We start from the raw sequence: 27304 nt of genomic DNA on the forward strand, positions 1-27304 counted from the left end.
TCCACACTTTGGTCTTCCTTCTTCTTAAGCTCCATATGGTTTGTGAGCTTTATTGTGGCATATTGAGCTTTTGGGGGTAATAACAACTTATCAGTTTGTACACAGCTTGTGTGTTCTTTTGTGTCTGGGTTACCTCTCTCAAGTTGATAGATTCTAGATCTATTCATTTCCCTGAAATTTTGTGAAGTCATTGTTTATAATAACTTGGTATACTCTATAGTGCAAATGCATCTCAATTTCTATATCCATTCTTCCATTGAGGTACATGTGGCTTAGTTACAACGTGTGGATATTATAAATAAGATTTATATAAACATAAGGGAGCATGGGGCCTTGTTATATGTTGGAGCATCTTTGAGGATTTATGTCTAGTAGTGTTATAGCTAGTTGTTCATGTAGAACTATTTTTAATTTTCCGAGGAAGCACTGCATTGATTTCTAAAGTGATTTTACCAGCTTGCAGTTCTACCAGCAGTAGAGGAGTGTTGCTCTTTCTCCACATCTTTGCCAGCATCTCCTGTCACCTGTGGTTTTGATCTTAGTCATTGGTGTGCTGTGGATTGTGAGGGTCATTTTGACTTACACATCCCTGATGAGGAAGGATGTTGAACACTTCTTTAAGTGCCTCTCATCCTTTCAAGGCTCCTTAGTTGAGAATTCTTTGTTTAGCTCTGTACACCATTTGAAAAATATTGTTTTTGGATTTTTGGAGACTAACTTCTGAATTTTTGTCTATTTTTTTATATTAGCTCTCTATCAAATGTAGGATCAATAGAGACCTTCTTCCAATCTCGGGATTGCCATTTTCTCCTAATGACTAAGACCTTTGCCTTACAGATACTTTTCAATTTTATGAGGTCCCATTTGTCGAATGGTGATTTTAGAACATAAGCCATTGGCATTCTAATCAAGAAATTTCCCCTGTGCCAATGTGTTTGAGTCTCTTCCCCATGGTATATTCAGTGTATCTGGTTTTGTATGGAGGTTCTTCATCAACTTAGAATTGAACATTGTACAAGGAGTGGAGAATAGGTAAATTTGCACTCTTTTCATGCTCACCGACAGTTCAACCAACCCCTTTGGTTGAAAATGCTGTTTTGTTATGCTGGATGGATTTGGCTTCTTTGTCACAGATTAATTGCCCATCTGTGTGTAGGGTTATTTTCTGGGTTGTACATTGTATTACCTTGATCTACCTTCCTGTCCCTGTATAAATAACTGCGTTTTTTAAAATTATTTCTCTGTAGTACAGGTTGAAGTCAGGCATGCTGATTCTCCCAGATTTCTTTTATGGTTGAGAATATTTTCCCTATCCTGTGTTTTTTGTCATTCTAGATGAATTTGAGAATTGCTCTAATTCTATGATGAATTGAGTTGGAATTTTGATGGGGATTGCATTGAATCTATAGACTGCCTTTGGTAAGATGGCCATTTTACTATGTTTATCCTGCTGATCCAAGAGCATGGGAGATCTTTCCATCTTCTGCGGTCTTCTCCAATTTCTTTCATCAGAGACTTGTCCCTGTTGTACAGATCTTTCACTTGCTTGGTTAGAGTCACGCTGACGTATTTCATAGTATATGTGTCTAATGTGAAGGGTGCTGTTTCCCTAATTTTTCTCAGCCCATTATTTCTTTGAGTAGGGGAATACTGCTGATTTGGTAGAGTGAATTTTCTATCCAGCTACTTTGCTTAAGTTGTTTATCAGCTGGAGGAGTTCTGGTACAGTTTTTTCTGGTCACATGTTTATACTATCATTTCATCCACAAATAGTGATATCTTAACTTCCTCCTTCCCAATTTCTATCCCTTTGCTCTCTTTTTGTTATCTAATTGCTCTGTCTATAAATTCTCGTAATATATTGTATAGATAGGGGCAGAGTGGGCAGGCTTGCCTTGTTCCTGATTTTATTGGGATTGCTGCAAGTTTCTCTACATTTTGTTTGGTATTGGCTGTTGGTTGTATATGGTTACATATTTACGTAAGTATAAATGTGTATGAACAAATATATATAAACATATATATATATATATATATATATATATATATATATATATATATATATTCAGTTCATATGTCCTCTGCCCTTGTAACACTGAATTACAGTAATCAGGGTTGTTCTGGTTCTCAATATTATATGGGGGAAAGTTTGTGGAAATGGTGTACTTTTAAACTACCCCCATAGTTAAGCTTGTTTACATGGCCAAAACATTTAAATTCTGATGCTTAATGAAATTGAGCACCCTCACTTTGTTATTTTCTTTCTCCCTTATAAGTGTGGCTATGTTGGACCACCATATACATCTGTGTATATAGGTGCGTGTGGAGGCTTTCCCTGATGTTGACAGAAATTATCCTCTAATTACTCTCCCTTGCTCAATGAAAGAGAGTCTCTCAATGGCTAAGCTGGCTGCCTGTTCTTCCTAGCATTTATGTAATCTTCAGTTGATCACTGAGCCATCAGTACTGCACATATTTATTTTTGAAAGTCACAGTCAAGAGTTTATTTTGCCCCTTTTCTGCATGGAATTCTTTCTTGGTTTATTACTCTTTTGATATATTTTAAGTTGTACTCATACCTTTTTGGCCAGGTTGGTTATAGGGTTATGCCACAAATCCTGCCCTTTTCTTTGAACTGACATTTAGTTGATGAGCAAAGATTGGATTTTAAAGTTCTGCTCAGACCGTAGAGTAGGTATAGTTTGTTTCAGCCACAATATATAAAATAACTGAAATAATGTGCAAAAATGAACAGCTCTCACTGAAACATTAAAATTTAGATGAAAATTTAGTTAGGCTAGTTAGTTGTATTTTTATGCATAATATTTTGTGTTCTCCTCCTGTCCAGCCAAGATGCACACTTATCTGGCAGTTCTGGAGATCATGAAAACCTGATGTTTAAAGAGCGTCCACACAACTTCTCAAAAAGTCATGATATGTCTGACAAAGTGGAAGCTTCTCGTAAAGTAACAGAGCTTGAGAATGAACTGAACACTAAGTGAGAAGAGAGAGGTCACCTGTACTCAAGCAGGTCTCACCTTGGCAGTCGATTTGTGGGGTGGGCCTGAAGAGGAAGGAACAAATGTCCTTCTAAGTGATGTTTAATTTCTTTTTCTGAAATGGTTGCAATTGAGAGATGTTCCACATCCAAGAAATTTTGTCTTACTTTACCAAGAAAAATCCTGCCTAGTTCTTAGAGATCTGACAAAGGTGAAGTTACCCGTTCTTGTTAGCATTGGCACTCTTGGACCCAGAAGGCAGAATGAAGGGCTTTAAAGTTGACAGGGTGTTTCCTCTACCCTACCTTTTCCATTGTCATTCCAAGGGCAGTAGGCCTAGACATTATCTTTCTGTTCTTTCTAAAACCTCCATTTTCCTACCAGACAGTGATCGCCGAAAATTTCAGAGCACTACTGTGTCTCTGGAATGCTGATTCTCCCAGAATTTCTTTTATTGTTGAGAATATTTTCCCTATCCTGTGTTTTTTGTCATTCTAGATGAATTTGAGAATTGCTCTTGCCTGCAGGAGACAGGCCTCTCAGCCTAGGGCATTCCTGTGTCATTGGGGACCCTGTATGCAGGAGACAGGTCTCTTAGGGCAGGTGAAATGTTGCGTGTATGTTCTTTAATTTGCATGAGTTGGCTGCAAGGAGTTGTTAATGTAAGGCGCACAACACATCATTCGTCTAAAATGTGAGCCTCCTGATCCAATGTAAATGTTTGAGATTGAATATCTAATTCATAATTTAATTTCCAAAATTCTAGAGAAAGGTTTCAGATTTGATGCTAGGGATTTTATTTTTATCAATTCAAATCACCAGAATACTAATCATTAGTGGAAAGCAAAGGTGACAGTTCTATTAGAGTTAACTAATACTTCAGTGGTTCCAAAGGCTGTAGAGCTCTCACAGCATTACACAGCATTCTTGCAAGCAGGAGCAAAGACGTCCGAGACGAATGGGAGCTCATGTGTGGTGGTCAAACACAGCTATCTCAGAAGTTGTAAATTTAGTAAAGAGATTTATAAACACTGTCAGGAAAGGAAGAAGCGTGTTGCTGTGCCCCCTGTGACTTAAGTGCTATAAGAAAACTTGTGTCAGTTGAGTCTGCATCTCTTTCTCAGCGTAACAGATTTATTTAATTTTAATTCCTGAATTTTGCATCCTCACTCCTCAGTTGAGCTATGGGAGAAAGGCCTGTTTATTTATTTTGTGTGAAAGGTGACTTTATGATTTCAACACATTTTCTTTTTCAGAATCTCTAATATGGTTTCAGAAGAACTTTCTGTTCCAAAGAAATCTGTGCATCAGGGAAATAATCACAATTTTAAATAAAACAGAAGCATTTGAAACCCAAAAATTCTTTTTAATAAGAGCTGTACGATCAATTGTTGAAATACAACCATTAGTATTTTTTACGTTTATCAAGTTTCCTATTTGAAAGCATGTCTTTGTTTTTTCCTCTGTAAGAGAATAGAATGTCCCAGAGAGCTGATGAAGGATTTGCACACTTGTCTTGCCCAGGAAGTGCATTCTCCTTGTGACTGCAGCACATAGGGAGCCTTTGATAGCATAAAAAGAAGCCTTTGATACCTCCCAAAGAAGAGCAGGTACCTGCTGTCCCTAGTGCATGGGAAGACAGATGCACTCAAGAACCTGCAAGCATCCGAAAACACTGCATGTGTGTTTGTGAGACCTGTAGTGAAGTAGACTTGGCCAACCCTGGACAGTGAGGTCAGATGTGAATAAGTGTTGCAAGAGCACATTGAATAGCATACACTACTGTTGGGAAATGTTTTCCTAAGGCCTGGACTCCCCAAACTACTCACTGATAAGCCCATTGCCTTAAAGGTCTTCTGGTCATTCACGTTTCAAATGTAAGTGGCCACTCAGTACTGATGGAAGGAAGGTATGTTTTATTATCATGGCACAGGATACACTGATCCTTTCCAGCAGGCTGAAGGGTCAGTGGGATATTGGGTCCCCTCACTCTCATGACTACTGTGCTTTAGCACGGGGAGCAGGACAGTGTCCAAATCTCAGGGTTTGGGTGAAATGTAATGATGGAGTTGGGAAGTTGCTGGTCAAAGGATGTAAAGTTCAGATGAACAGGGAATGACTTTGAGTACTGTTACCTGTAGCCTATGACACTCAGCAGTGTCCTATAAATAATGCAAAGGAACTTTAAGAAAGGGGAAGCATGTTTGAGGGTTTAAAAATCTTGTGGGGAACTTTTTTGGAAGAACAGAACTTATATGTTGGAATTAGTATTTGTATTTCTATATTTTAATTTATTTTTTTTAATTCTGTAGAGACATCACTTAGAAACTAGATTTGGTGCTGACCCAGGACCATGTCTTCTTGTGCTCCCTGTCCTGTGTGGGATTTGTGGCTCAGGCCTACTGTGGCCCCTGGTCTCTGTACCACTTCATTTTCTGCCAAATCCTACATGAGTCTTCCTTTGCCCATTCCCAGGTAATAAAGTGATTTCAGAAACAGTTATACTCATGAATTTATTATACAATTAAGCAGAATAGGGTGGTTGATTGACTTGGCAGAAGAAATTTTCATCTCCTAAAGTGCCAGGTGATTGTGTTTGTATAAGAATTTTTTTCAACCTGTTCACTCACAGCGCTGGGAGGTAAGTGCCAGTCTTGAGATTGCCTAAACGTTTTAAACAGTATGTAGATAGTACTGCCCCTACTCGCCCTGTGATCCCAGGCAGTCACATACAGAACAGGATGGGGGATCAGGAGACATCAGCAGACCACAGGTGTGGATAAATGTTAAAGTGTGAGAAATGAACACAGAACCTGCGGGGCCTGATTGAAGGACCCTATAAGACATTGTCTGTGTGGTAGACTCTCCTGAGATGGTAGAGTGGAAGGGGAAGGGCCTCCTCCATTACAAGTCTCAGGGGGCAGGATCGCCAGTGGGCTGGGAAAGTGATGCCTCTAGGTGAGATGGGTATTCAATGCCACAGTAAATTGATTTGTATTTTACAAGCACTGTAAATGCGAAGGATATTGAAAGGTAGCCTGGAAAACTTCAGTGTATGGGCATAGAGCTCATGCGCGCGCATGAGTGGCCAATGAACGATACCCGGCCCTCCTCTCTCGGACTTAGCCACGCCCTTCATTAGTTCCTGAGGGGATTTTTCAGAACAGAGGATATGGCAGTTTCACCATCCAATTCCAGTGAGTATGAGGGGAGCCCATGGAGTTTGAAACCACTCCTTTCTGCTCTCAGGGATGTGGGGAAAATAAGAGAATTTGGGTTGGCTTAGTAGCACTATTTTGTGAGTCTTAGCTTGAGTTCCCTCGGGATGGAGACCAACTGCTTCTTTTCCGAATCTTAGGGAAGTTGACCCGTTTTCTCCCAACTGTCCTTTATGGCTCCTTCCTCCATCTCCCGCTTGGGGCTTCTCTGGACTCTCATTTGCTGCATCAGCACATGAAGGTTCCCTGACTTGGCACCTCCTTATGCTGAATATCAGCAGACTCCATACTGAGCAGGATTTGGGAGTACAGCTGTTAATACCAATAATTATGTAACCGTACTCGTTGCCCTCTTAGAGCACACCGCAGAAAAATAGATTGATAAAAGTGAACAAAAATATAAACATCATATGTGGTAATGGCTCCCAAGCAGAGAATCTGAACCTTACAGCAGCCCCACCTAAGATTTATGAACAGGAAACCGGGAAGGGGAATGACATTTGAAGTGTAAGTAAAGAAATGTATCTAATAAAAAATTAAAAAACAAAAACAGACAAATAAACAAAGAAGTCTATGCTGTGAACATAATCAGAAAGATGATCTGATCTGCCTCTTTTGTTTGTGTGTGTGTGTGTGTTTTACCTTGACTTCCGTAGTCAATGGAGTTCAGATAACTGTAGGAATGTATTTTATGTTTTAGAGGCACTGATAGGATCATTCCTTTACTTATGCTCCCCCTACTAGTTTTCTTACACATATCTCATCAAGATTTAAGCTGTTATGCATCCATAAATCTTAATGCTTACTAAATCATTTTAACTTTCCTATTCTTTTCATCTTCTTAATATTCCTGGTACCTAAATAATACAATCCTGTAAAAGGTGTTTCAAATTTAGCTGGTAGACTGATAAGCCTCTTAAAACACATGACTTAGGAAACAAGCTAACCTACATTATGGCTGATTGGTGCATGGAAAACAGATTAATTCTAAATTAAATATATTAGACTATTTAAAATAGTCCTGCTTTAATATTTGTAATCATATCAAACTTTAAATATAGGATTATAAAGCCTGTGATTTGACTGTACTATACTGCATTCTCCATATAGATTTCTACATAAATTACTGAAAATTTCTTGGCAAAAACTTATTATGTGAGCACCTTTAAAACTAATACCATTGGGGCTTTTCCATTTAATGGGGATATGAACCGTATGTTTAAATACAGGTAAAAGTAGATTTACACTTAGCAGCCAACTAAGTAACCTGGATGTAGTCACTTATATTCAATTGAGTAGTTGCTTGTAGAAGGGAGCGCAAACTGCAGATCAGGTATTTCAAGGAGCTCTCTTGGTATAAACTTAGCCCTAGCTAATTTGGCCATAGGGAATTCATGGTCCTTATGATACTTGATCAGTCCAAGCCAAACTTCCTACACAAAAGGTCAGGATGCAGTTCCTCTTGTCTCTATGTCTTTTTTTTTTTTTATTAACTTGAGTTTTTCTTATTTACATTTCGATTGTTATTCCCTTTACCGGTTTCCAAGCCAACATCCCCCCAAGCCCTCCCACTCCCTTTATCTATGGGTGTTCCCTTCCCCATCCTCCACCATTACCACCCTCCCCACAACAATCACATTCACTGGGGGGTTTAGTCTTGGCAGGACCAAGGGCTTCCCTTTCCACTGGTGCTCTTACTAGGCTATTCATTGCTACCTATGAGGTTGGAGCCCAGGGTCAGTCCATTTATAGTCTTTGGGAAGTGGCTTAGTCCCTGGAAGCTCTGGTTGCTTGGCATTGTTGTTCATATGGGGTCTCGAGCCCCTTCGAGCTCTTTTAGTCCTTTCTCTGATCTTATCTGCCTCTTAAAATTCAGTTTTTATCAGGTGTGCTTCCTGGCCAAAGAAGTCAGATGAGTGCATGAGCAGCCCCTTTGAGGACAAGGCTTGGATTCCCAGGAGCAGACAAGGAACTCTGTGGGCATACTCCAAGGAAACTGGTGAGAACCACAGCCAGCATTTTGGATCTTTGCAAATTTGCCTAAGTGTACATTGAAAGAAGAAACCTCTATTCTGGCAACTAGTGCTACATTCCTTAAGGAGAGCACAGCTCTGCCTGCTTCAAGCTCAAGCTTAGCTATCGGGAAGCTTCCCCCTGAGACTGGACCTTGGCACCTAACTCAGGACCACTTTACCTCACTTTGAGAGATAGACTTCCATCCACCCCAAGATAGACAAGACTTCCATCCACCCCATGACAGAGCTGGGGTTAGAGCAGCGACTTTCAGGCTCTGGAGCACACCAAGAATGCACACTCTAGTGTTTGTGGGCTGCAGGCAGAACTGAGCAGAGGTTTCTGTTGGCTTCCGTTTGGAGGACTGGGGTCCAAGAGTTGGCTCCAGTTCTCCTCCATTTGTAGGTAGCTGGTTCCTCTTGGTGCCCTGTGGTCTCTCTCTGCACCCTTCAAGTGTCTGTGACTTTAGGGTCCCTTTCATAAAGACAGCAATGTCATTACAAGAGAGCCCACCTTTCAGGTTTCCTTGAATGGATCACGTGGAAGGCATTGTCACCTACTAAGTGTCAGGGACTTCATCCTTCACCATATTAATTGGGTTACAACTTGTCCAAGTGAAGGTAGTGAAGAGAGACTCATAGGGTCAGAGCATACCTGACAGAAGTATCTCACCATGCCCCATTCTAATTGGACCAGACTTTGTAAATGTGTCCCAGGTCTTTCTGGCACTGCTGTCCATCATTGTTCTCACAGTATAGCTCTGTCATTTACGGGGAAAACTGAACAAAAGGCATCTCATCAGAAAGGAAGAACAAGGCAGTAGACTTGTAGATGAAATCCTGTTATAAATGGCAGAGACCCTAAGGAATCTGCTAAAGTTTAGCACTGAACGGTGAGTTATACAAGATCAATGAATATAAGCTCTGTCAGCAGAAATAAAGCATTTCTATATCCTAGCAGTAAACAAAACAAAATAGGGGAAAATTTCTATGTCGTACACCAACTTTTAGAAAAACCAAAAATATTTTGTAAATAATTTGGCCAAACACACACTAAACTTTTAACTATAGCTTCTATTTTTGTTTGAAATCTAGGAAGTAAGTAAATTTCATCAAAATATTGCAGAATAATTCATAATCAACTGAATACATTTAGAAATCAACAGTATATAACTTGTAGGTTTTCATTACTCAGTATATAACTCAGAGGTTTTCAAACTCATATCGTGGGTTCTCTTTACCAATCAGAGTTTAGAAATACAGATAATGCTGTCTCCATGTAGTCACACATACTCTGTGAGAAGATTTAGAGAGTTAATTCTCTAACAGGAGGGTCTGCATCCCAATCTGGAGACAGAATTCCCTTCAAGAGGGTCTGAATCTCCTGCAGGTATGAGTAGCCCCCTCAGAGGAAGGACTGAATCTCCTGCAGGAGAAAATGACAAAAATGAGAGGATCCATAGGAGGAGGGACTTAATTTCTTCTCTGATGGGACTGGAGCACCAGCAGGAATTTGACTCTGTAGTCTGCGAGATTATTTTCAGTATGATGTTCTGAGTTCCCTGAATCCACAGCTGGAGCACTGAGCCACCACCAGGAACACTGCACCTGGACCAGTTGCCAAAGGGAATTAAATACGAATTTCTCTTCTTTGGCTATTAAAATCCCACCATGCTCTAGCTTCCTTCCAACATCCACCCTTCATTGTCCACCATCTCAGCTTCTCAATAAATCCTTCCTCTCCTTGATTTTCCAAGACTACCTACGTCTTATGAGCACCTACACACACACACACACACACACACACACACACACACACACACACACACACACGGCTTTGAAGGGATCAGATTTTTATTTTTAAGGCTGAAATGTTTCTATGACTTTCTCTGTAAACCCTGCTTCCCAGGTACTTTCCATGGCACCTTACTGACCGAAAGACAAAAGAGTCTCGAGTGTCAAGCTTGCATTCCTGGTAGTCCTCAGGTCTGGTGCTGATGGGCTCAGAGCCATGGGGTGTGTGTGGGTAGCCGGCCATGCCTTGCTGAGGCTGACTTGTCTTGGCTCTGCAGTATGTGAAGGAGTCTTCACAACCTGACTGTTGACTTTCTCCTTGCTGAGACTGTTTCTACCATTTCTTTTTTTTTCTTTTCTTTTTTTTATTAACTTGAGTATTTCTTATATACATTTCGAGTGTTATTCCCATTCCCGGTTTCCGGGCAAACATCCCCCTCCCCCCTCCCCTTCCTTATGGGTGTTCCCCTCCCAACCCTCCCCCCATTGCCGCCCTCCCCCCATAGACTAGTTCACTGGGGGTTCAGTCTTAGCAGGACCCAGGGCTTCCCCTTCCACTGGTGCTCTTACTAGGATATTCATTGCTACCTATGGGGTCAGAGTCCAGGGTCAGTCCATGTATAGTCTTTAGGTAGTGGCTTAGTCCCTGGAAGCTCTGGTTGCTTGGCATTGTTGTACTTTTGGGGTCTCGAACCCTTCAAGATCTTCCAGTTCTTTCTCTGATTCCTTCAACAGGGGACCTATTCTCAGTTCAGTGGTTTGCTGCTGGCATTCGCCTCTGTATTTGCTGTATTCTGGCTGTGTCTCTCAAGAGCGATCTACATCCGGCTCCTGTCGGTCTGCACTTCTTTGCTTCACCATCTTGTCTAATTGGTTGGCTGTATATGTATGGGCCACATGTGGGACAGGCTCTGAATGGGTGTTCCTTCTGTGTCTGTTTTAATCTTTGCCTCTCCCTTCCCTGCCAAGGGTATTCTTTTTCCTCATTTAAAGAAGGAGTGAAGCATTCACATTTTGATCATCCGTCTTGAGTTTCGTTTGTTCTAGGGATCTAGGGTAATTCAAGCATTTGGGCTAATAGCCACTTACCAGTGAGTGCATACCATGTATGTCTTTCTGTGATTGGGTTAGCTCACTCAAGATGATATTTTCCAGTTCCAACCATTTGCCTACGAATTTCATAAATACTTTGTTTTTGATAGCTGAGTAATATACCATTGTGTAGATGTACCACATTTTCTGTATCCACTCCTCTGTTGAAGGGCATCTGGGTTCTTTCCAGCTTCTGGCTATTATAAATAAGGCTGCGATGAACATAGTGGAGCACGTGTCTCTTTTATATGTTGAGGCATCTTTTGGGTATATGCCCAAGAGAGGTATAGCTGGATCCTCAGGCAGTTCAATGTCCAATTTTCTGAGGAACCTCCAGACTGATTTCCAGAATGGTTTTACCAGTCTGCAATCCCACCAACAATGGAGGAGTGTTCCTCTTTCTCCACATCCTCGCCACCATCTGCTGTCACCTGAGTTTTTGATATTAGCCATTCTCACTGGTGTGAGGTGAAATCTCAGGGTTGTTTTGATTTGCATTTCCCTTATGACTAAAGATGTTGAACATTTCTTTAGGTGTTTCTCAGCCATTCGGCATTCCTCGTCTGTGAATTCTTTGTTTAGCTCTGAACCCCATTTTTAATAGGGTTATTTGTTTCCCTGCAGTCTAACTTCTTGAGTTCTTTGTATATTTTGGATATAAGGCCTCTATCTGTTGTAGGATTGGTAAAGATCTTTTCCCAATCTGTTGGTTGCCGTTTTGTCCTAACCACAGTGTCCTTTGCCTTACAGAAGCTTTGCAGTTTTATGAGATCCCATTTGTCGATTCTTGATCTTAGAGCATAAGCCATTGGTGTTTTGTTCAGGAAATTTTTTGCAGTGCCCATGTGTTCCAGATGCTTCCCTAGTTTTTCTTCTATTAGTTTGAGTGTGTCTGGTTTGATGTGGAGGTCCTTGATCCACTTGGACTTAAGCTTTGTACAGGGTGATAAGCATGGATCGATCTGCATTCTTCTACATGTTGCCCTCCAGTTGAACCAGCACCATTTGCTGAAAATGCTATCTTTTTTCCATTGGATGGTTTTGGCTCCCTTGTCAAAAATCAAGTGACCATAGGTGTGTGGGTTCATTTCTGGGTCTTCAATTCTATTCCATTGGTCTATCTGTCTGTCTCTATACCAATACCATGCAGTTTTTATCACTATTGCTCTGTAATACTGCTTGAGTTCAGGGATAGTGATTCCCCCTGAAGTCCTTTTATTGTTGAGGATAGCTTTAGCTATCCTGGGTTTTTTGTTATTCCAGATGAATTTGCAAATTGTTCTGTCTAACTCTTTGAAGAATTGGATTGGTATTTTGATGGGATTGCATTGAATCTGTAGATTGCTTTTGGTAAAATGGCAATTTTTACTATATTAATCCTGCCAATCCATGAGCATGGGAGATCTTTCCATCTTCCGAGGTCTTCTTCAATTTCTTTCCTCAGTGTCTTGAAGTTCTTATTGTACAGATCTTTTACTTGCTTGGTTAAAGTCACACCGAGGTACTTTATATTATTTGGGTCTATTATGAAGGGTGTCGTTTCCCTAATTTCTTTCTCGGCTTGTTTCTCTTTTGTATAGAGGAAGGCAACTGATTTATTTGAGTTAATTTTATACCCAGCCACTTTTCTGAAGTTGTTTATCAGCTTTAGTAGTTCTCTGGTGGAACTTTTGGGATCACTTAAATATACTATCATATCATCTGCAAATAGTGATATTTTGACCTCTTCTTTTCCAATCTGTATCCCCTTGATCTCCTTTTGTTGTCTGATTGCTCTGGCTAGAACTTCAAGAACTATATTGAATAAGTAGGGAGAGAGTGGGCAGCCTTCTCTAGTCCTTGATTTTAGTGGGATTGCTTCAAGTTTCTCTCCATTTAGTTTAATGTTAGCAACTGGTTTGCTGTATATGGCTTTTACTATGTTTAGGTATGGGCCTTGAATTCCTATTCTTTCCAGGACTTTTATCATGAAGGGGTGTTGAATTTTGTCAAATGCTTTCTCAGCATTTAAGGAAATGATCATGTGGTTTTGTTCTTTCAGTTTGTTTATATAATGGATCACGTTGATGGTTTTCCGTATATTAAACCATCCCTGCATGCCTGGGATGAAGCCTACTTGATCATGGTGGATGATTGTTTTGATGTGCTCTTTAATTCGGTTTGCCAGAATTTTATTGAGTATTTTTGCGTCGATATTCATAAGGGAAATTGGTCTGAAGTTCTCTTTCTTTGTTGTGTCTTTGTGTGGTTTAGTTATAAGAGTAATTGTGGCTTCGTAGAAGGAATTTGGTAGTGCTCCATCTGTTTCAATTTTGTGGAATAGTTTGGATAATATTGGTATGAGGTCTTCTATGAAGGTTTGATAGAATTCTGCACTAAACCCGTCTGGACCTGGGCTCTTTTTCGTTGGGGGACCTGTAATGACTGCTTCTATTTCCTTAGGAGTTATGGGGTTGTTTAACTGGTTTATCTGTTCCTGATTTAACTTCGATACCTGGTATCTGTCTAGGAAATTGTCCATTTCCTGAAGATTTTCAAATTTTGTTGAATATAGGTTTTTATAGTAAGATCTGATGATTTTTTGAATTTCCTCTGAATCTGTAGTTATGTCTCCCTTTTCATTTCTGATTTTGTTAATTTGGACGCACTCTCTGTGTCCTCTCGTTAGTCTGGCTAAGGGTTTATCTATCTTGTTGATTTTCTCAAAGAACCAACTTTTGGTTCTGTTGATTCTTTCTATGGTCCTTTGTTTCTATTTGGTTGATTTCAGCTCTGAGTTTGATTATTTCCTGCCTTCTACTCCTCCTGGGTGTATTTGCTTCTTTTTGTTCTAGAGCTTTTAGGTGTGCTGTCAAGCTGCTGACATATGCTCTTTCCTGTTTCTTTCTGCAGGCACTCAGCGCTATGAGTTTTCCTCTTAGCACAGCTTTCATTGTGTCCCATAAGTTTGGGTATGTTGTATCTTCATTTTCATTAAATTCTAAAAGGTTTTTAATTTTTTTCTTTATTTCTTCCTTGACCAGATTATCATTGAGTAGAGCATTGTTCAATTTCCACGTATATGTGGGCATTCTTCCCTTATTGTTATTGAAGACCAGTTTTAGGCCGTGGTGGTCCGATAGCACACATGGGATTATTTCTATCTTTCTGTACCTGTTGAGGCCCGTTTTTTGACCAAATATATGGTCAATTTTGGAGAAAGTACCATGAGGAGCTGAGAAGAAGGTATATCCTTTTGCTTTAGGATAGAATGTTCTATAAATATCCGTTAAGTCCATTTGGCTCATGACTTCTCTTAGTCTGTCGACATCACTGTTTAATTTCTGTTTCCATGATCTGTCCATTGATGAGAGTGGGGTGTTGAAATCTCCCACTATTATTGTGTGAGGTGCAATGTGTGTTTTGAGCTTTAGTAAGGTTTCTTTTACGTATGTAGGTGCCCTTGTATTTGGGGCATAGATATTTAGGATTGAGAGTTCATCTTGGTGGATTTTTCCTTTGATGAATATGAAGTGTCCTTCCTTATCTTTTTTGATGACTTTTAGTTGGAAATTGATTTTATTTGATATTAGAATGGCTACTCCAGCTTGCTTCTTCTGACCATTTGCTTGGAAAGTTGTTTTCCAGCCTTTCACTCTGAGGTAGTGTCTGTCTTTGTCTCTGAGGTGTGTTTCCTGTAGGCAGCAGAATGCAGGGTCCTCTTTGCGTATCCAGTTTGTTAATCTATGTCTTTTTATTGGGGAGTTGAGGCCATTGATATTGAGAGATATTAAGGAATAGTGATTATTGCTTCCCTTCATATTCATATTTGGATGTGAGGTTATGTTTGTGTGCTTTCATTCTCTTTGTTTTGTTGCCAAGACGATTAGTTTCTTGCTTCTTCTAGGTATAGCTTGCCTCCCTATGTTGGGCTTTACCATTTATTATCCTTTGGAGTGCTGGATTTGTAGAAAGATATTGTGTAAATTTGGTTTTGTCATGGAATATCTTGGTTTCTCCATCAATGTTAATTGAGAGTTTTGCTGGATACAGTAACCTGGGCTGGCATTTGTGTTCTCTTAGGGTCTGTATGACATCAGTCCAGGATCGTCTGGCCTTCATAGTTTCTGGCGAGAAGTCTGGTGTGATTCTGATAGGTCTCCCTTTATATGTTACTTGACCTTTTTCCCTTACTGCTTTTAATATTCTTTCTTTATTTTGTGCGTTTGATGTTTTGACAATTATGTGACGGGAGGTGTTTCTTTTCTGGTCCAATCTATTTGGAGTTCTGTAGGCTTCTTGTATGTCTATGGGTATCTCTTTTTTTAGGTTAGGGAAGTATTCTTCTATGATTTTGTTGAAGATATTTACTGGTCCTTTGAGCTGGGAGTCTTCACTCTCTTGTATACCTATTATCCTTAGGTTTGATCTTCTCATTGAGTCCTGGATTTCCTGTATGTTTTGGACCAGTAGCTTTTTCCGCTTTACATTATCTTTGACAGTTGAGTCAATGATTTCTATGGAATCTTCTGCTCCTGAGATTCTCTCTTCCATCTCTTGTATTCTGTTGGTGAAGCTTGTATCTACAGCTCCTTGTCTCTTCTTTTGGTTTTCTATATCCAGGGTTGTTTCCATGTGTTCTTTCTTGATTGCTTCTATTTTCATTTTTAATTCCTTCAACTGTTTGATTGTGTTTTCCTGGAATTCTTTCAGGGATTTTTGTGTCTCCTCTCTATGGGCTTCTACTTGTTTATTTATGTTTTCCTGGAATTCTTTCAGGGATTTTTGTGTCTCCTCTCTATGGGCTTCTACTTGTTTATTTATGTTTTCCTGTTATTCTTTCAGAGATTTTTGCGATTCTTTCAGGCATTTTTGCGATTCCTCTCTGTAGGCTTCTACTTGTTCTCTAAGGGAGTTCTTCATGTCTTTCTTGAAGTCCTCCAGCATCATGATCAAATATGATTTTGAAAATAAATCTTGCTTTTCTGGTGTGTTTGGATATTCCATGTTTGTTTTGATGGGAGAATTGGGCTCCGATGGTGCCATGTAGTCTTGGTTTCTGTTGCTTGGGTTCCTGCGCTTGCCTCTCGCCATCAGATTATCTCTAGTGTTACTTTGTTCTGCTATTTCTGACAGTGGCTAGACTGTCCTATAAGCCTGTGTGTCAGGAGTGCTGTAGACCTGTTTTCCTCTCTTTCAGTCAGTTATGGGGACAGAGTGTTCTGCTTTCGGGCGTGTAGTTTTTCCTCTCTACAGGTCTTCAGCTATTCCTGTGGGCCTGTGTCTTGAGTTCACCAGGCAGCTTTCTTGCAGCAGAAAATTTGGTCTTACCTGTGGTCCTGAGGCTCAAGTTCGCTCGTGGGGTGTTGCCCATGGGCTCTCTGCAGCCGCAGCAACCAGGAAGACCTGTGCCGCCCCTTCCGGGAGCTTCAGTGCACCAGGGTTCCAGATGGTCTTTGGCTTTTTCCTCTAGCGTCCGAGATGTGTGTGCAGGGAGCAGTCTCTTCTGGTTTCCCAGGCTTGTCTGCCTCTTTGAAGGTTTAGCTCTCCCTCCCACGGGATTTGGGTGCAGAGAACTGTTTATCCGGTCTGTTTCTTTCAGGTTCCAGCGGTGTCTCAGGCAGGGGTCCTGCCGCTCCTGGGCCCTCCCCCACGGGAGCCCAGAGGCCTTATACAGTTTCCTCTTGGACCAGGGATGTGGGCAGGGGTGAGCAGAGTTGGTGGTCTCTTCCGCTCTGCAGCCTCAGGAGTGCCCACCTGACCAGGCGGTTGGGTCTCTCTCTCACCGGGTCCGTTTCTACCATTTCTTGTTCTCTGTTCATTAATGGTGTTTCAGTGTGGGCAGGTAAATGCTGTTTTGAGGCAATTTTTTGGATCCTGGCTGCAGGTTAAAGAAAAAAAGGTAGTTGAATTGAAAACAGAAAATGCTGTTCTGTCCCTGAGATTGGCATAGGTAATCTCTGTCCTGTAGACTGATTGACTGATGAGACACATGTGAGTGTTTGCTTTGCTTAGGCTACTGCAGTTGCAAAAGATTAAAAGAAAGGTAGCTTTCCTTTGATGGTTGGTCCCCTCCAGTGTGGTGCACACTTAGTGAGTCATCCACTAGTGGAACAGAGATTAACCCTAAATTTTTCATCCTCGTGATCAGAAGTATTTAAGGAATAATCCATTAATGATACATCCAACAGTTGGGTCTGGACAACTTTGTTGTACTGTTTATGCATGATGAACTCATCCATATTAATTTTAATTAATCTATAGATATAGTAGTCACCTCCAACACCCAAAGACTTGTTCTAAATACGTGCAAACTCAGGTGATGAGACATGGTTTCTCAGACACCCCCACAGCATGCCACACTGCAGGGTGGATGCTGCACAGTTCAGATGCAGACGTTTCCAGTTTGGCTTGGTGTTCAGTGTACCCTTCATCTTCTCACAGGCTCTTCTGACACTCTTCTTACAGAACCTCCACTGACACTCCAGTTGTTTATTTTCCTTGGATTTTTGTTTTGAAGTGTAGTGCTCTTTTTTCAGGGTCCCAATTCTTGAAGGCATTGCATCCCCTGAAGATAAACAGTCTGCCTTGTCTTAAATTGTTACGTGTGTTTGTGTGTGTGTGTGTGTGTGTGTGTGTGTGTGTGTGTACAGCCACATATTTCGTGATCCTACCCATAGCTGACCCACTCAGAACACATGCAGGATATGGGAACAAGAAATAAAAATAAAGGAGTAAAATGCTGGGTGCAAGGCAGTTGGGAGCAGAGCATCAGGAGGAAGAGTCCAGAGTCCAGGGAGGGAGGGTGTGAAAGTACAGCAGCATCTTAAAGGGGCTGACAGTTCTTAGGGTGTGGGGACCAGGTGTGTTAGGAGCACAGGGAGAAGTTGAATGTGATGAGCTTTCAAGTTTAACTACTGTCTGATCTCTGCAGTGCCATCCCTGGAAAAGTGATATAAGTAGTCCCTCGTGCTCTGGTCAAATCACAGACACTTTCACTGTCAGATCCCAGTGTATTGGGGACCCCTACCCTGGGAATTCCTCAGGGGTGTAAGGAGCATGCACTGGTTTCCTTTGTGGTGTACTCACCATGAGTGAGGAAATATTTGTCTGCACCTCTTCTGGAAGCAGAGATAGTAAACATGGGTGACACTCCTGATAGCCTGTCTGTATAATGTTTTGGCTTCAGTGGTGTTAGCTCTCTGGCTAAAAGATCTAATCTAACAAGTCCTAAGATTTCACAGATGAGGGAATTATGAAAGCAGTTAACTGAAATACATACTCTGCTATTCTGAATTTGAAACAGGCTTCAACCTGACACTCTTCCTCCTTATCCTCCCCAGACTTCTTTCTTTTGTCTACATACATTCCTAGTGGCATCTCTGAGGACCCAATTCTGACTTGTGACTGGGCCTGGGTCATGCTCATGGGTTGGGGAAGTAACAGATGACTACACTGGGGCCCTTTTATCCATGTAGCAAATGAAGTTCCACAGGTCATGATTATAACTCAGGATACATTACCCATTGCAAGAGATCCTCAGCTGAAATCACAGAACTCAGGAGGGACTAAAGACCACTGACTTGCAACATGATGTTCATCTTTCTAAACCCCTCAACATTTCACCAAATAACCGGTAATCTAGAGTACCCCAGCACACACTGAGAAGTGTAGAGAGAAAGAATTTCATGTCTATGTTCCTCTGCACATGAGAAAGAAGTTTCAGGACAGTAAATAGGTTTTGAGGGTAAGTTTCTCTTTTATAAACACCATTCTCTCTCTCTCTCTCTCTCTCTCTCTCTCTCTCTCTCCCTCTCTCTCTCTCCAGTTAAAATTATTTATTTTTATTTCACATGCATTTGTGTTTTACCTGCATGTGCATCTGTGTGTGGCTGTCAGATATCTTAGGAGTTTTGCGTGTGGGGGCAATTCCAGTTAAAACCGTCAGAACAAAGAGGAAATGCAGCATCAACAGTAGCAATCAGGTCCCTCTCCTTAGTACCTTGTGGATGTACCTGCCCTCGTGGCTACAGTCTTCTTTGTGAATGCATGCCATGCATGCACTGCACTACAGCTGTGATGCTGGTGTCCTATGGCTACCAGAGTACCTGCATCTTGCCTTGTCTACAGAATACTGGCATCCAGCCCTGTCTCCAGGCAAGCATGCTGAGGACGAAACATTAGCCACATGTAAACAACATGGGATTTGTAAGTACACAAAGAATATGATTTCCTATGAAATCTGCATTATAAAAGGAGGGTAGCATGAAGGAGAGAGATGCTATAGACTAGGACTCCAGTTACACAGTGGTTTCCATATGGATTTGTCAGACATGACTAGGAAGGGTGCTGGGAACCTGTGCAGACTTGACCAAACACAAATGCTTTTCTGTAATGGGATCCAAGAGGAAAACAGTACTAGATGAAAGTTCCTTACCCAAGGATGACCTCTCTTCAGTGAGAAGGCCAGAGTTATGTGTGGCTTCCATCTCAAGACCTCGGGTCAAATGTGTGAGTCAGGTGTCCTTGTGCCTGCTGTTCTCCAGTGCTTTTAACAAGAAGGCTCCCTCCTTCAAATTGGCAAGCTTGAGGGTGGCGAGGTCTGTCCCTGCTGTGGTTGGATTATGGTCATCCAACAAGGGTGTACATGAGTATATGTGCACTGTGTGTATTATGTAGTGCCCACAAAACTGGAAGAGGGTAAGATATTCTAGATCTTGAGTTGCACATGACTGTGAGCTGACTTGGAAGTGTTGAAAAACAAGTGAAGGTCCTCAGCAATGGCAGCCAGTGCTCTGAAATCCTGAGCTTTCTCTCTAGTTCCTGCTCTGTAGGTTTCTTGTGTCCTGTTGATTACTGTCTTCTCCACTAGCCTGTTCCACAGGAATCAGTCTTATGATTGTGTAGCATCACAATACCAAAAATACTTAAATCTCTGACTGGATGCCCTGACTGATTTTTACACAGGATAAAAGTCGGCTACATTTGTGTTTGATTTTTAACAGTGCCTCTGGAAATAAACTCAGATCATCAGCTATTCCTTTCACCTCTGAACCATCTCAAAAGCTCACATTATATATTCTGTTCTGTCCTCAGTGTACCATGTATTGCTATAATCACCTACATTGTTAAAGCAAGCCAAAGGAGATTTATAAAATCTTCAAATTTTGAAATTTACATTCACACATAGCTTGTGGTACACATCATTAATCCCCCTGTCAGGAGAGAGAAGGTCTCTTTACTGTCCAAACCACACTTGTGTACAGGGTGAGTTTTAGGACAGCTTCAGTTTGTGGTAACACTCTGTCTCAAATTAAGCACACAACAGCAACAACCCAACCACACTCACACAGAAACACATGCATGGAACACACACACACACACACACACACACACACACACACACACACACACCGAGCACTTTCCAGTTGCTACCCTTCCCATTCCTCAAGTGAGCATTCAGTGTAACTGTACTTTAATCTCACCTACCTCAGTCCTTCCAGTCTGTAGGCTTCTCTTAAACCCTCAGGAATTGGCAACTGACATCAGGCCGGTTTCTGCTTGCTGGTGGGGAAATTGGGTTGTGTTGCTTTGTTAATCTGTACTCCCTCAGCCAACTTCCCCAGGCCCTGAGAAGATTCCATTAACCTCCTTCAGAGTACTTCAGTGTTTTTAAGTCATACTCAACAAAGTAAGAAACCATTTGGTTTGATTGCAGCATTTAGGATTGTGTTGAGTAGGTACCAGCAGAATGTACACTGTTTATGAAGTAGGTCTGTGAGTAAGGGCTAGGTGTAATTTTATCTGCTGAGTGAGAGAGCGTTTGCTCCATATCGTTACCCATTTTGGCTTCTGTGGTATTTTTATTCCTATAGACTAAACGGTTTGAGTTTGTGTTGGCTTCTTCTGTGATTTCAGTATCCAGCACCTCTGGACTTATCCTATAAGTATGACCAGATTAACAGGGCTGTTGATTTTCCATGGAGATGCTTGTTTACATTTTTACTTAATCCACATCTTATGTTCAAGAGGAGGGAGAGCAGCTTGCTGGCTTTGCAGCAACACACATTGAACCAGAGTGAAGGTTCTCTCTGTTACTTATTCAAATTCCTGAATCACCATGACATTTTGCATGAGCTATCCTCCACTGTCTCTGGCATTTGAGTACTCCTTTCCCAGTTGGTGACTCTGTTTGGGAAAACTCAGGAGGTGTGCCCTTGCTGGAGAAAGAATGCCAGTGGGGCTGGGCTTTGAGGTTTTAGTGCTCTGCACCACTACCTGTGCACTGTCTGCTTTGTACTTGTGATTCCACATGTGAGTCCTCTGCTTCCTGCTCCTTCCACCATGCCCTGTAGTCATGGATCTTAACCTGTGGTAACAGGTGGTCTGTGAAATAGGATCACTAATCGCCTACATGTTTTATAGTTTGCTGTGCTCATGGCATTTCTGTCACAGAAATACAAAGGTAACTAATGCAGAAGGGGATGTAATAGAGAGGACTCTTGCTCTGTGATACCTGACCATGCCAGTTTGTGCTTGTTACTTGTTTTGGAAAATATGCAAGAATTCAGAACTTTGAACTAGAAGTGGCCCAGTGCTCTAAGAAGAGTTTAATGGGGTATACTGGCAGGAGCTTGGGAGTCAGGAGTGCCAAGACCTATCCAGAATGTGGAAGCCCAGGACACGGGGATTCAGAAGTCAATAATATTTGTAACTGGTCTGGGATAATTAGTATGATGCTTTTACAAAAATGTGGCTTCCTTCCGCCCACATCATAAAAACCTACCTGAGGCTAAATTAAAAAGTAATAAACAAATTTCTTCGATGAAAATTTGAAGAGAGCCCAGTATGGCCTCTGTTATACTGAGGTATAGGACTTCAATGAAAAAGAGCAAATGGGGCAAATAGAAATGCAAAATGTATAGTTTACAGAGAAAAAGACACTGGGAAGTTTAATATTATAGCCAATGCCTAGGCCAGAAGAGAGCCTGCAATTACTTAGGAGATTAGAACCTTAATAAGAGGCCATGTCTCCTCAGGTGATGACATCACACAATTAACTTCATAATCTGTGGTAAAAAGTGACTTACTTAGTGTTTTCCTGCTATTAACAGACACCATGACCAATGCAAATCTTATAAGAAGAACACTGCTTTGGGTTTGGTTTATAAGTTCAGCAGTTTGGTTCATTATCATCAAGGTGGGAGCATGGCAGCATCTAGGCAGACATGGTACAGGAGGAGCTGGGTGTTCTACATCATCATCTGAAGGCTGCTACTAGAAAACTGATTTTCATGCAGCTAGGACAAGAAGCATAAGGGTCACATCCACAGTGACACACTTCCTCAATCAAGGCTACACCTATCCAATGAGGGCTCATCTGCAAATAGTCCCACTCCCTGGGCTGAGCATCTTCAAATCAACGCAGGAACATTAGGCAATTTCAGTTCCTGAAATCACCTGTGATCAGAAGCTGCTGCTACTGTGGGTCATGGGGCCCAGGGCTTTCCAGAACTCAGGCATCTTCTCATGTACTCTCATCAGTCACTGGGAGTAAGGAAGCTCAGCAAAGGACTGCTGTGTGGGCTGAGACAGCTGAGAAAGTCTGCTTGGGAAGGTGTGTCAATCTTCATCTCCACATGGAGATAGCATGGGGGTTACCTGACCTTACCTGACCAGTTTCCATGTTTGGTACCCCTGGACCATATTCATTGTCAGGTAGGAAAGTGTTATTTGGCACCCAATGTCATGTTGTGCTTATCATGTACCCAAAGTTGATAGATGACTTAAGAATGTAGGCTTGAAAGGTATCCAGTTTCTAATCTGGGAAGGAGACCAGCAGGCCTGAGAGGAACAGGCCTCATGTGCAGAGGGATGTACCATCTGTACATGGTTGGGAGAAGCTCAGAGAAGGTTAGTCAAACCTGTCTATCCAGTAGAGGTTAGTTAACTGTGAAACTATCACTAACAGTAAAGGTAACTTTGAACTCTGAGGAAGAGAAGGTTTGTTGCCATTGTTTGTGGACCATGCTTCAGAGGTGATGAGACACAGAGAAATTGTGTCTTGGGTTCATGCCACGAAGCTTGCTAGCTGAGCACTTCACATCTTAAGTTGTGTATGTCGTCAGGGCCCTTACACAAAGGTGATCTAGTGACAGTGTCTTGCTTTATTTATAGCAATCACATGAATTTAAATTTCCTACTTGTTCTTGTTCTTAAAAACTCACTGATTAGTTTTAGCTGAGACTTCTGGGACACTTTTCTCTCACATGCTGTAAGTTTCAAAGATTTGGTGATTAACATAAATAACTGTTCATAGGTGAACACAGGGCCCACACTGACCTCACCTTGCTATCTGGAACTGTTATTCCTGAGCCAAGGGTCTCAAGGGTCTCTGCCTCAGAAAGAAATGTAGAAAAGTGATCTCATAATCTATTCACATTCCTTGTGTCATCCAGAATATCTGCTAGAATGAGAGGATCCTTCCCTTCTCAGGACAATGTAGAAAATGATTCCCCAGGAGGAAAGAAAGGGCCACTACCCGCCTCTGTGGCGCAGTCCCTGGTGTTCACTGTAATGTCACCCAACAGTCCCACCTTGAATCTCCTGTTCCACTTAAGCATGGAGCCTCCCTTTTATTCTGGGAGATAAACAGGAATCTCCAGCTAGGAACAGTGGTCCAAACATGAGGTTAAGTGAAGGCAGTGAGAATGGGGTATATACATTAAGGGTCTCTGATTGGATGATTCTGAACTTGATGTACTTCCTACTAGAGTCATCTGTAAGTGATATGTAAGCTTTGTATTAAAATGTACCTTTACGTCCAAGATTTCAAGGTAGGTCAATGCCCTACACTCTCTTAAAGATAATTTAAGAACTGCATGAAGAAGAGAAAATACTGATCAGAAAATTTTCCTCGGTGTACAAGACTGGTTTACATGTGCAAGTCTCTGTGCTCAACTCAAAGAGCACACAATATGCATTAGAAAGTAGATGATAAGAACTCTCTTTCTCTCTCTCTCTCTGTCTCTCTCTCTCTCTCTCTCTCTCTCTCTACCTCACTTTCGATCTATCACTCTCTCATGGGTGTGTGTGTCTCTGTGTGTGTGTGCATGTGTTTGTGAATCTGTGTCTGTGTGTCTGTCTGTCTGTCTGTCTCTCTCTCTCTCTCCTGTGTGTGTGTGTGTGTGTATGTGTGTGTGTGTGTGTGTGTGTGTGTGTGTGTGTGTGTGAAGGTGAGCTGAGGGTGTGCATGCCGAGTTGGAACAAGGATCCCCTGTTGATTGACTCCCACCTTGACAAGTATCATGTTGTTGGGATGACCAGCATGTGACTATTGGGACAAGATAGAAGTGTTTACAAAGCCAACAGTTTTGACCGATTTATGCAAATTAGGGCAGATTTGAGAGTACACTTAAGAGTTTTAAACTTTGTTTGAAAAAACAAAAAACAGTGATCTTGGAATAGTTTCTTTGGAGTATACCGCCAAAGGCCAAATTTTATCTGATTGTTGGTGAACAACTGTGGGTTTTTGTGTTCCTTATGTAGTATCCCTTAGGTTTGGGTCAGACAATGTAAACCTTATCATTTCCACTGTTTTTAACATCTCAAATGATGTCCCACGTTCTAGGTGCCAATCCACAAATGCCCACTCCTACATCTTCTCCCTCCTCCCTCCATTGTGCCACTATGATGCTGCTCCTCAACTCACCCAACTTTTCGAAACCCACCACTCCAGTCTCCTCCTACGTTCGAGCATCACATCTCCACAGGACCAAGGGCCTTCCATCCCATTGGTTTCAAATAATGCCATCCTCTGATATATATTGGTTGGTGGTCTATTTTCTGGAAGATCTGGGTCATCAGCCAGCATATATTGTTCTTCCTCTATTGAAGGACCTACTCTGTCACAGGATATCCACTGTTTAAGCACCACCACTACCTCAGGAAGTCCACTGTCTGTGTGTCAACTCCACTGTTACAGGACCACAAGTGTCTCAGAACTTCAACTATCACAGCACTTCTACTGTTCAGGAGCTCAAGAGTCTCAGCATCTCAAGTGTCACAGGACCTCCTTTGTCCAAGAACTGGACTGTCCAAGCAACACTACTATTGCGGGACCTCCACTGTCACAGGACTTCCACTGTAGGAGCACTACAACTGTCTCAGGACACCCACTGTCCTATCACCTCCACTATCCCAGGAATTCCACTGTCATAGCACCACCCATAGCAACTACAGTGTTTCAGGACATCAACTGAAGCAAGATCACCCATGATGCTGCAACTTCACTGCCACAGGATCTCTACAGTGACAGGAATACCCCTTTATCAGCAATTCCAATTTTGCAGGACCTCCACTGTAGCAGAACCTTCAGTTGTGCAGCAGCTCCCATGTAGGTAGATTGACCTCCACGATCTCAGTGCCTCCACTTTCAAAGGACCTTCACTGTCACAGAACCGGCGCCATTTCAGTGTCTCCACTGTTGCAGGACCTACCTCTTCACAGGATCTGCACTGTTGCAGCAACTGTAATTTCAATTTTTCAAAGTCATTGCTGGCTATTAGATTTGAGGCTGAAAGAAATGTGATGCTACTTTTGAAAGCATAAGAATTTGTTCTATAGCTCTTGTGATAAATGCCGTGTGTGCTAGGACCACTAACCTATGGAAGATTTCATGAGCTCATACCACTCTGCACCTCACTTTGTGGAAGCTGGTGTTTTTAGAATGTGATAAACTTCAGGTGAATGGATGCATTCAGCTGCACCACGCTCTAGAGTGGGCTACACAGCAGTCATATTGAGTCCTTTCTGGGAAGAGAAGAAATCCAGAAGAGGGAGAAGGCTTGGGTTGGGGGAAGAATCATGAAATACTTAGAGGATATAAGAAGGTAAGAATTATGGGGAACTGGAAAACAGAGCCAGAGGAAGAATGAGCACAGAGCAAACTGGGAAGGATAAAGTACAAAGGCACGTGGGTTTTGCCATCTGCGTGTTCTCTGGACAATCTCCCTTGGCCTCATTTCTGGGAGAAAACTCTTCCTCCACCCCCTTGTAAGGTTTTATTCTTGAAGGAAAGCAGCCACACAACTTCATCAGTGAATTTCCCCATTGGAATTGGTTCATCCTTTAATGCCTCTGGGAAATCCCCAGCTGGGGAATGTCCTGCTCTCTGCTGAGTGACAGCAGGAAAGTAGGTTGTCCTCTGTTTTCTTGTTGCTACAGCTCTTCTAAGTGTGGCTGATGGTTGAGTGAAGACACAGGACACTTCTGGTGTGTATGTATGCTTTGTTCACTGTGCGTGTTGTCGGGAGTGTCCTGAAAAGAAGGGCATGCCCAATGGCTCTTTGCTTCCTCTTTGACTAGCTTTATGATCATAGGGAGACACTAGGCCATTGGAAGATGAGGAGAACAATGTGTCTATGTTGTGTTCACTTCTGTTCCTATTTAGTCCTAGAGGGAAATCAGCAAGGGTAGAGAATGGGACCGTAACTGGACAAAGCTGCTGAGCCTGTGTTGTGAAGCAATTCCTGTGTATAACTTGCTGTTACATTAAGCAATAGGATGCCATGTTCTGGTTATACCTTTTTGATGCAATGAATCTATAAAATTTTACCTCAAACCTCAATATATTACGTTTCTTCCTCTTTTGGAGTATCTGGCATGGGAGGGATCACTTCTTCATAAGGATTTGTGAACCTCTTCCAGTTTTCATTGACCAGGGGTACATCATCACCTCTGAGACTGTCAGCCCATAGTTCGGATTGACTTTTATTAAGAGGCTAAGCTGCCTCTTCTGACACCCCACAGTGAGCAGGGTACACACCTGCTACAACCTGTCTTCTGAACTGTTGTATGACAACAGAGTCAAATACAACAGTGAAATATAAGCCTACTCCTAAGATCCATACGTTTTTTTTTTTTCACCATCATAAAGTTGTCCTAGGAAGAGATCAGGTGCACCAATAGGGTAAGCACCATGCTGCCAGTTCAGCATTTGCCCAGGTTTGTCTTGAGTTGAAGGCCAAAGTCGATGCTTTTGACTTTTCCGTTCTTCTCTAACAAAATATAATCTGGTTTAAGGTCACTGTGAACTTATACAGTGCCCATAGCCATAGATAAAGCCTGCTAATATTTGCCTAAATATTTCCTTGGCTCCTTCCTCCTCTCGGTGGAAAGAATTTCAGATGTATTTGTAAAGCTGTAAAAT

At 41.7% G+C, this 27304-nt stretch overlaps 1 long non-coding RNA gene across 1 annotated transcript; it reads left to right on the plus strand.

The window, feature by feature from the left end:
- Positions 1-5315: 5315 nt before the first annotated feature.
- On the plus strand, positions 5316-27120 carry LOC134485074 (uncharacterized). Its single transcript, XR_010062946.1, has 3 exons — positions 5316-6196; positions 8094-8216; positions 24725-27120. It is a non-coding gene; the product is annotated as an uncharacterized LOC134485074 (long non-coding RNA).
- Positions 27121-27304: the final 184 nt, after the last annotated feature.

The sequence above is a fragment of the Rattus norvegicus genome, chromosome 1 (genome assembly GCF_036323735.1).
Source record: "Rattus norvegicus strain BN/NHsdMcwi chromosome 1, GRCr8, whole genome shotgun sequence".
NCBI classification, from domain to species: domain Eukaryota; kingdom Metazoa; phylum Chordata; class Mammalia; order Rodentia; family Muridae; genus Rattus; species Rattus norvegicus.